Source organism: Poecilia reticulata, chromosome 11 (assembly GCF_904066995.2).
Source record: "Poecilia reticulata chromosome 11, P_reticulata-male-v2, whole genome shotgun sequence".
Taxonomy (NCBI): Eukaryota; Metazoa; Chordata; class Actinopteri; order Cyprinodontiformes; family Poeciliidae; genus Poecilia; species Poecilia reticulata.
In genome coordinates, this window is record NC_088840.1 from 24,376,444 (window position 1) to 24,385,024 (window position 8,581).

At 37.2% G+C, this 8,581-nt stretch overlaps 1 protein-coding gene across 3 annotated transcripts in view; it reads right to left on the bottom strand.

The window, feature by feature from the left end:
- LOC103472793 (zinc fingers and homeoboxes protein 2-like) overlaps positions 1 to 4,050 on the bottom strand; it is a 146,566-nt gene extending 142,516 nt beyond the window's left edge. For 2 of the 3 annotated variants that reach the window (XM_008422628.3, XM_008422629.3), the window contains exon 1: positions 3,552 to 4,050. The gene's annotated coding sequence lies outside the window, so the exon portion shown is untranslated. Of the gene's footprint in view, positions 1 to 2,241; positions 2,836 to 3,551 lie in introns of those variants that run through there. The other variant, XM_081612174.1, reaches the window with a different exon arrangement.
- Positions 4,051 to 8,581: the final 4,531 nt, after the last annotated feature.

The following is an 8,581-nucleotide window of genomic DNA, read 5'->3' on the forward strand; positions in this document are numbered from 1 at the left end:
TCAAACTGCAGCAGGTCAAAGGCTCAGCTGAAACACAGCTCACAAACTCCACTCATATCATTTAGAAGGCAAAAAAAGAGAAAAACAATGATGGGTCACAGCTGCATTTCCATTTGCAACTAAGTCACTGCATATGGCCTGAACCCGCATGCGAGCAAGCTGCATGCTAATTATTCATGATTTTATGTAACAAGATTTTGGGAAGGAAATTAGGTCAGAGAACATACTGTGCACAGAGGGGGTGAACGTGGAAAAAGGGAAAAGTTTGACTATAGGCGGATTCATTAGAATAGAGGAGCCTTACATCATACTGGCTTCTATGCAGTTTTTAGGTCAACTACCCAGCTGAAAGCAAAATTATGAGGAATTCAGCTCCTCTATATGGCACACTGCACTATAAAAAGGAATTAAAGAGATTAGTAAGTTTTAGTAACAAAACTTTGTTCAATTTTAAAATATGAGATCAGTGTTAAAACTTAATGTACATTAATAATTAAAATCTAAACATTATCTACTTTACTTTGAAAGCAAATACAACCTAAAACTTTGGATTAGAAATGTACTAAGGTTTTGTCTCTTGCTCGTTTAGTGTGCCGTGTCCTGCAGAGAACAGAGATGTGTTTATAAGGGTTGTATTATGACTTGTACATCAGCGTAATGCAAGTTAAGAATGTCAGGACTTGTGGTTAAGCAAGTTTCTGTATGGGAGAAAGACGTTTGCGTCTAGCTTTAACAAGTTTAGCAACAACGCTAACCTCACAACTTTCTAATAAGTTTCAATGCTTAACCCCGAGCCCAAAGGACAACATATCCTCTTATTGGAGGTTACGACGTCTAACTTTTTGTTTTGCCAAAGTGTTATCGTCTTGTTTCATTTTAGAGCATCATGACCTGGATGATTTATTACACCTCTACCTAATCATAAACCAGTTAGGTTTTATTTTTTGTTTGTTGCTGTTTACCGAGGGGGAGTAAGCATGATATGCAAAAATGATCTTAATATTTAGCATGACTTTAAAAAGGAAATATTTGAAAAATATTGTTTAAATTTAACAACTCTAAGTGTATTTAACTGCTACTCAATTTCTACTCAGAAAATTGACTAAAACCCACAAAAAGCAACGTTATTGATAAATTTCTATCCATTTTACCAGCATACACCAAGAAGGTCAATGCAAGAATCAGTGGCACCACTGCATTGCTCCACACCTGCACAGTTTTCAGAAATTAAATGTCACTTTCAAATATTTATCTTGTAAGTTCAAGTTCAGATTTGTCATGCTAATATCAGTAGTTATGTTGCCAGTGATTGTATGTACTCCAATCACTTGATTGATTATTACAAAACTGCCTTTACTGTTCTCTCAAAAATTAATAAAAATGATCTGCTTTTGCAAGTAACAGTTTGAAAAACTTTCTTTAATAGCCTAAAGATACACATAATATTGTTGCTGTATCATTATTGCAATCATGATAACATCAAAAGAAATATTTTAAATTAGCCAAATAGTGTACATTTTTTAAAGTACCTATATATCAAAAATCAACTGATCTGATAAGAGAACATTTGCTTAATCAGCCTGAACAAGCTTCAGATTTCAAACCAATTTTATTTTATTTTATTTTTGTACTTCATTTTGGGATGTATAAAGAGTGCGCCTTTTGATAAAGAATTCCAGATGAATGTATTTTTTCTTTCAGGACAGAATGTTCTCTGTCCTGAAACAAAATGGCATTTTAATGGTGAAAATATCATTTTCCATATGTGACCTTTGGGATGAATCAAAAGGCTATTACGAGTCAATTTACAGGCATTTATTCTGACCACGAAAAGGCAGAAGATTCATCATCGACTGTTGAATAATTAATAGCAGTATCTATTTTTTTTTCTAAACTTTGAAATTACTTTTTTTTTATTTTGGAGTCCAATCTTTCAGTTTTCAATATAAATTAAAGAGACACAAATTTGAAATTCACATTTTAAAGCAGCACATATTTTAAACCTATATGCATTATATTATCATTACATTAAATAAGATCGTTTGTTATGACGCATTACTATGATTTCTTTTTTTTTTTTACACACATCATATTATTAGTGCCCCCCCCTCCCCCCCCCCCATCCGGCCACCAATTCAAAAACTTTCTAAAACGCCCCTGATAAGAATACTAAATCTCCATTAAAACTCCGTTTCTTTTTCTAAAACATACTTTCTTGCTCGGAGCCACTAAAATACTCACTGCTGCATTCAGCCTGCTTCAATGTAAACCAGAAGAAAACCAGTCTGTCATTCCTTGGCACGAAGTCAGCGTCTGCTCACCAGCCTTCCGAGCCAAATCAACGAGCGATTATATGTTTAACACTAAAGCGATTAAAAAGCATTACTCAACAAACTTTATCGACTTAATTGTGTCCACACAGTCCTGTACATGTCTGCCGTGAGCATTTGATTGAAGCGTAAAGCTGTTTCGTATCAAACTTAATCGGCACTGCGTTGCAATCTGCGACTTATAACAGTTTTAAATACAGTATGCTTATGTTTACAGAAAATCTCTCACTAGCGCCTGAGAAAGTTGGTTTAAATTCAAGTCGAAAGTAAAGTGCATTAAGTGTTTGTTTTGGGGTTTAAAAAGTGTAAAAAGCAGTCAACCATACGCTGCGTTTATGTTTCTATACAGTCCGCTGCGGCTGCTTCACCTCAGATGACCCAACCAGCCAGACTGGCTGTCTGCTAGCTACCCCGGTTTGAACCTACGTACAGCGGCAACAACAACACTTGAACCACCGCAGCCCAAACTGCCACTCGCTTCCACTGTTACTGTGTCATCGTTTTTTGTTTTGGTTTTTTTTTTTTCTTATTAAAAAAAAAAGAAAAAGCTGGAATTTTTTTCTTGTTTCTACTTCACTTGGCTGACTAACGCTGACTCGGAGTGGAAGAGGCGAAGAGGAAAAAGAACCAAAACAAATACATTTCCCGACATGAAAGGATAACATCCAGAAACGGGCAAGCCACGTTTTGTGCCGCTTGTGTGCGGGGAGAGGCTAACGCTAAAGCCCTTTAGCTTCACCGGGTTGCCCGTCATTAGCGGGGGGGCTAACTGGCTAGCGGTTAGCTCCCCTGGCTAATAAATTTATTATGGGCACTTTCACCGGTGCTTGGAGGGGGGACGGCAGAAGTTATCTACCCACGAAAAAACAACGCGAAACGGACGGAATTCACTTCTCTGACAACTGCTTTAAAATATACCCGAGGATAAATGCTCCCACATAACAAACTAAAGTTACCTGACAGCCAAGAGTCAAACTGTTTTATTTCTACTTTGGCTGCCGTGGAGCTTCGATTGGTGATAGCAAGGTGATTCCCACTCTGAGAGGCTGTGATGGAGGGGACGGGTCGCTAGCAGCGGCATCAGCCAGGGCAGAGAGAGGGAGCCAGTCAGTCAGGCAGGCTTGCAAAACAACCCGCCTCTAATAACTTCACTTTTGCGGTCACTTTGGTCAAAATTTCCCAAAAGCTGTTAAAAAATAAGAAGTTTTTCTTGCGTCCTACCTGTGAGCGGTGTGTAGTTGCGGGGTGCGACAGGCTGGAAGTTGATTATTCCCAGATATCCAGAGTGGTGCGGTGCGGAGCGCATATAGCTAGCGCTGGGTACAGTAAAGATTGTAGCATAGCTAACCTAAAGACAACAGTAGAGAGGAGAAAAAAAAAGCCTCCTCGTTGCTCATAGGGGGGATCGACGACAAAAACCACATGATCTTTTACGTCAGCATATATTTGCATAGGATGCCAAATTTATGTTTGGCGTCCAGGTGACGTGGAAATGTACAGAAAAGTTTGATTGTGGAGCTGTAACCCGCGGACCGAGGCAAAGGCTGGTCGGGTTGCGGTGGAAACACGCAGGCATGTGGGAGCCACGCACCTCTGTCCTCCGCTCCAGCAGACCTGGTCTGCTCCACTCTGCTGTTTCATGACTTACAGCATGGATGCCAGTGATTAATTGCCCCTGGAGCCTTCCTATGCATTTACTTTTCCTGTTGCAATCAGATTTTATATTGAATTTAATCACAAAAATGCCGCTTTATAAACAAATATATCAGTGTTTTGTTGTTTTTTTTTTTTGCCTCTTTGACAATTAGATTTGGGTGAGTTTTCACATGATGTATATAGCGCAGAATTGTTTGTTGTTTAAAAAAAAACAATAACTTTAATCTCTTAAAATCTGTCACAATTAACAGAACATATTTGCAAAATGTATTTTATTCTAGAAACATAAACAAAACATAATGGCTACAGATGAACAGAAATAAAAAATATGCCAGCGCTTATATTTTTTAAAACACCTGTTTGATCCTGTGGCTGACCTCGCTATGAACAGCCTGCATGGTGCAGCAGCAGAACCAAGAGCCTTGCTAAACCCCCCCTCTAAAGATGCCAACGACTAGTTTTCACCGGGAAGCGATATGGGAGTGGAACTGAAGTTTCCCTGTTCATCAGGCGGCTGTTTGCATTTCATTCGCCTCATGCATTTTTGATAAATGGGCTTGTTGTTGCGGATCAGATGCAATAAATGTGAGACCTTCCTCTCGCACGCCTCTCTGAAAACATGATATAGGGCGACACCAATAGGCCTATTTGAGAACTGCAGCCTTGTTATAGGAAGGCTTTATTATTCTCATGTTATAGTTTTATGGTACAAGGAGTGGTCTTTGTTGTGATTTAATGACCTTTTACTGAAAAGATAACGAGCTAAAGCTCACAACCAGAAGGAAATAGCCTTTTGATCAAACGCCAGAACGGTAACATTATAGTTTTGTTTGTGTTGTTTCCCACCACCTCCAAGATCCGTTTTATTTAAACTATAGACCTTTGTTTAAAAAAAAAAAAAAAAAGAAGAAGATCCATTAGCCTATGCGCGATTTGAACAAAAGCTGAGAAGAAAGTGACTCCTTGCCAATTGTTACATAAGCAATGTAACACGAAAGCTGCTTACTTGCGGTTCTGATTTATCTGTTTTCAAACAATTGTATAATTGTATTGCCTTTTTATTTAAAAAGTTTAACATAAATATTTAGTATCGGAAAATAAGATTGACATATCCATTCTTCACACTTTATGTTTTATTGTAATTCCTTAAACATTATTCTGAGCAGGTTTTTTTAACCTGATAAACTACAAACTATATATCTATTAAAAAAATCATGTGAATAGGAATTCAAGGAGTAATTACCTATTTTATGGCCAAGTGTTTCAAGAACTCGAAGACTGTGCCATCTTCTGATTTGGATGGATTTAGAGACAAGTCTGAGTAAATAATAAGGGCCTTCAGAAAAGAATCGATGCCACAGACTGAGCCATTTTGGCAGAATAGGGTTTTTTTTTCTGCAACTGGAGGCTCTTGCCAGTGTCTCCAGAATACACAATCAGGTAATGTTGCCAGGCAAAAAGTGCCAGCTCTTAACCAATAAGCAGAGTTTTGGCAACATTGCTTAGCAACAAAAGTTCAAAACCGAACCACTCAAGGCTTAAAATAGTCTAAAATAGTAATCAAGAACCATTGGTGTCACAAAATTTTCTCAGATGAAAAGCTTTGGAGGAAAGAGGTTCCCTGCTGGAATACCAAAAAGTATGAAAAAAGGGTTGCGTCCTTCACTGATGAAAAGAATTCTTGCAATACAAGTTTGTACATGGCAACTAATTACTTGTTGTTCAGCTCTAATTAGGGTGCCGTCTGTAGATGTTTCAAATGTATGAAAACATTTTTAAAAAACTACGTTTTTGAATTCATGATGCCTTTCTTTCTATACCTTTTTTGTCTTTGCTAAATTGACTTAAACAAATATTAATATTAATCCTCAGAACCAAAGCTTTGGCCTGCTGACCTTCTGAACTCACGGGTCAGCACCCTGCTGGTTAAGTAATCCTTGCATGTCTAAAACATATTTAAAACCGAGAAATCTCACACAGTGAACCGAGAGCAGTTGACTTTGCTGACCTCAAATTTCCAAAAGAAGAACCTCTGCTGAATGAAACACCCCGAGTCACCATATTTATGTTTCAGTTCACATTCGGTTACATCTGGATGGTAACATTAATTTCTCAGGTCATGTCTTAATTATAAGAAAGATGAGCAGCAAAGAGAGTTTCCACATCATTAAAAAACATATTTGAGACAAAACTTCAAGTATCTAAGAGAACCAAAGGTCATTTAGCAAACTTTGCCCGAACAGCTTTCAAATTATTCACAACAGGGCTTTAATTTTGCTGACATAAAGTTTCTTTTCCTCTCATGAAATATTAATGACCTTATATAGTCTCTGGCAGATTATCCAAACAGATGTCCACATGAGTTTCTAATCTAAAATTAAGACCAGGCATTTTTGAAGCCCCACCTTCTGCATGAGGTTATCTAGTATTTTAACACAGAAAAGTCAGAATAAATATCACCAAAAATTATCATAATACACATGGCAAATATTCATCAATTTCCTAGTCCCCCCTTCACGGCTACAGGTGTTATAAAATCAAGTACCAAGTTACGTTGACTGCTTCCACAAACATTTGTAAAAAACCAAGTCGCTGACAGGAGCTGAATGAAATTTCGTTGCAACTAAATCACTTTCGGTGCACACTTTCTGTGATATTTGTGGAGATTACGCTGTTCAAACTACTGTTTTTGGGCACTTTGAATACATCAACCCAAGCAGAAAATATTTAACTGTGTGGTTTCGACTTGATAGTTTCTATTCTCCTGCTGCATCCTGGCCTTACAGCTTATACATACAGAGCTAAACATGAAGGTTATGAGCTCTGACTCTGAGTGGGAGGAGCTGCACTGCTAACTTATGACACTGACTTGGCAGACTTTGTCTCAGGCGAAAATGTCAAAACCCTTTTGAAGCGATAACAGGTAGGAGTGTGAGAATCGTCTTTGTTTCAAATACAGTAAACATGTAGTTTCCAAACAAATGCATTTAGAATCACTTTCTTTCTAAAAAGATATAACTGGAACTATAACTGGCCTTTTATCTTTCATGTGCTTGACACAATTGTTTTCTGGCAACAATTATAGAAATCCATTTTAAGTCTGTTAGTCATATTTCACTGGTGTGAATACTGCTGTAGCTTTAACCAAGAAATCACTTAAATATAACGTTTTTTGGTAAGACGGATTTAATCATGTTTTCAACACTATCCGAGTTGAAATGACAGCTGCAACATGTTAATTACTACAAACTTCAATGTTGTTTATCAGGATTTCATGTGACAGTTCAGCGTAAAATAGCACATATAATGTGGTGGAAAGAAGATGTATGGTTTTCTATGCTTCTGAATGAAAATCAGAAAGTGCAGCATGCCTTTGCATTCAGACGTCAATACTTTACAGAACCAACTTTCTCTGCTGCTACGGCTGCAAGTCTTCTCAGTTATATCTGTAGCATTTTTGGACATCTCTTTTTGATATCATTTTCCATGTCTTTCCTGTACATATTTACTGTTTCTTGTTTGTTCACTAATGTGCAACAAAACTAGAAAGTTGTCACTCAACAGTTACATTTATAGAGGTAAAATTACTCACGGATGGCCTGTATTTACTAAGTATAGCTTCTAAAGGTAAATTGGCTGAACTGATTTATTTAATGATATTAGAATTAAAGGGGTTGAACACAAATCCATGCTACACTTCTAAGAATGTTTTTTCTTAGAAGTGCTTACAACTAAGCATCACTTATTTTCTATTGAATCTTTTCAGTTCTACTTTGTTTTGGTCCATCTATATAACATACAATCCCGAGAGATATATTGACGTTTGTGGCTGTAATGTGACAAAATGTGAAAAACGTTTAATGTACTGCAATGATCTGCACATCTCGTATCCATGGTTCTCTCAAGTTGTTCTCTTACTAATTAATCAGAACAAAAGTGTTTAGGTTGTGAAGACGTGCAAAAATGAAGACATTTATTTCCTAAGCTGAAAATGAATATTAGGTTTGCATAAAACATATGCAGTAGCTGTTTTGGATGAAATCAAGTTATGCTTCTTGTTTCATGACAGAATATTTATTCCAGAAAGCTTTTATTTTCTCTTGTCACGCTGATTTACCAGCTCTTATAATAACCATTTTATATGAAGAGGCACTATCCTAATGAGTCAGTCAGACAAAGCTGCACAATCAGAGAAAGCTCACACAGCTGATTGAATCAGGCATGAAATGGTAAATGGGACCCAACTATAGAACATCCACCTTGTCCTTTTTAACCATTCAAAGCACTTCAAACTACAAGCGATATTCACCCATTTACAAACCGCTTTTTGTTCCACACATGGAGCAGATTTACTCATTTATACTGAGACACATGTCAGCTGATGTGGAGTTCTGCTGCACAAGGACACTTTTAATTAATGTTGCTACTTTCACTCAGTCTGATAAGCACACCACGTTATGGTACCTGGAATTAAAGCAGCTCATTATGATGTATAATATAATGTTACAATTGGTGATTTAAGGTGAAGTGAAATAATTTCAAGATTTGTTTTCAGGTTGGGTTTTTTTCATCCCATTTCTGAAATACAGAACCAC